This window comes from Mastomys coucha, unplaced genomic scaffold (genome assembly GCF_008632895.1).
Source record: "Mastomys coucha isolate ucsf_1 unplaced genomic scaffold, UCSF_Mcou_1 pScaffold8, whole genome shotgun sequence".
NCBI classification, from domain to species: domain Eukaryota; kingdom Metazoa; phylum Chordata; class Mammalia; order Rodentia; family Muridae; genus Mastomys; species Mastomys coucha.
In genome coordinates, this window is record NW_022196914.1 from 43747395 (window position 1) to 43749755 (window position 2361).

Below are 2361 nucleotides of genomic sequence, written 5' to 3' on the forward strand. Positions count from 1 at the left end.
GTAAGCCATTATTTTCTATAGTCCTAATTATGACATTATTTATCTCATGATTTTGGGACATGGGTTCTCATACCTATAAAATAGAACATAATCTTTCTTTTTTATTAATCATTTCGTTTACACTTCAAATCTTATCCCCCTTCCTGGTCTCCCCTCCATGAACCCACTCCATCCCTCTCCTCTTTGACTCTAAGAGGGTGCTCCTCCAACCACTCACTCACCCACTCCCCCCTCACCCCTCTAGCATCCCCCTTCTCTGGGGCATCAAGCCTCCACAGGACCCAACCTCTTCCTTCCCACTGATGCTAGATGAGGCAGCCCTCTGCTACATTTCTAGCAGGAGTTGAATACACATCCATGTATACTCTTTGATTTGTGGTTTAGTCCCTGGAAGCTCTGAGGTATCTGGTTAGTTGATACTGTTGTTCTTCCTATGGGGTTGCAATACCTTCATCTTTTTCAGCCCTCCCCCTACCTCTTCCATTGGGGTCTCCAGGCTTTGTCCAGTGGTTGGTTGTGAGTATCTGCATCTGTCTTAGTCAGGTGATGGTAAGGCCTCTCAGAGGATAGTCATACCAGGCTCCTGTCTGCAACCACATCTTGGTATCAGCAATAGTGTAGGATCTTGGTGTCTACAAATGGAATAGATAACACAATGGGGCAGTCTCTGGATGGCCTTTCCTTCAGCATCTGCTCCATTTTTGCCCCTGCATTTCCATGTATGTCTTCTTGTTTTCTTTACTTTCTTTTTCTTTTTTTATTGGATATTTTCTTTATTTGCATTTTAAATGTTTTCCCCTTTCCAGGTCACCCCTTTGGAAACTCCCTATCCTATTCCCCCTCCTACTGTCTCTATGAGGGTGCTCCCCCACCCACCTACTCTCATCCTTCTGCCCTGGCATTCCCCTACACTGGGGCCCTCAGGCCCAAGGGTCTTTCTTCTCACTGATGTCCAACAAGGCCATCCTCTGCTACATATGTGGCCAGTGTCATGAGTCTCTCCATGTGTATTTTTTGGTTGGTGGTGTAGTTCCCGGGAGCTCCGGAGGTCTGGCCTATTGACACTGTTTGCTCCCTCCATGGGGCTTGTCTTCTGGTTTTCAATGTCAATTATACACAACTTCTTGATCCCCAACTTTTTGAAATGCTTCCTTATTATAGCTCAGTCCTGCTTAATATTTCTTAATGAATTTAGTCAACCTGGTATAGCTGTTGTCTTTAAAGAAGCAATGTCATACCCACTTTTTTCCACTTGTGAAAATAGTCCTTTGATTAAATGTCAAACGAAGTGTCAATCTTGCTTGAAGTCTTCTCTATTTCTGGAGAGAAGCACAGAGGGCCAAGAAATCGAATAAAAACATGTAGCAATGAGGGATGAGGAACTAGGGGTAGCCTCTAGAAAGTCCTAGATGCCAAGGAAGCAAGAGGCTTCCAGGACACATTGGGGGTGACTTTAACCAAGATACGCAACAAATGGGAGATAGAACTTGTAGAGACCACCCCCAGTACATAGTCATGGCCCCCACTTGAGGGATGGGGCCACTTACCCATCCCAAAATTTTTAACTCAGAAATGTTCCTATGTAAAGGAAATGCAGGGACAAAGAGTAGAGCAAAGACTGAAAGAAAGGCCATTCAGAGACCGCCCCACTTAGGGATCCATCCCATCTACAGACACCAAACCCAGACACTATTGCTGATGCCCAGAAGTTCTTGGTGACAGGAGCCTGATATGGCTGATCCCTGAGAGTTTCTACAAGCACCTGACCAATACAGATGCAGATACCCATAGTCATCCATCAGACTGAAGATAGGGACCCCAATTGAAGAGCTAGGGGAAGGACTGAAGGAGTTGATGGGATTACAACCCTATAGGAAGAATAAGAACTCCCAGAGACTAAACCACCATGGTGGGATGTATGGCTCCAGATACATATGCAGCAGAGGATGACCTTATTTGACATCAATAGCAGGGGATGCCCTTCGTCCTATGGAGGTTTGATGCCCCAGTGTAGGGGGATGCTTGGGCAATGAGGCCAGAATTGGTGAGTGTGTGGAAGAAAATCCTCATAGAGGCAAAGGGGAGGTTGGAGAAGAAGGATGGGAGGAGATGTTTGGAGGGTAACCTGAAAGGGGATATCATTTGAAATGTAAATGAATAAAATGATTAATAAAAAAAGTTTGTTTTGAGAACCAGATTTAATTTATATACCTCACCTTCTTCACCAAGAAGCTTTATTAGTCTGGTTCTCTGAGTATCTGTTCAGATAATGTAGAATAAGTGTCAACAAATATCTCTGGAATAATCTATAATAAAAATAACTAAATTAATTATCAGAAAAGGTACATAGTTTTATTACTA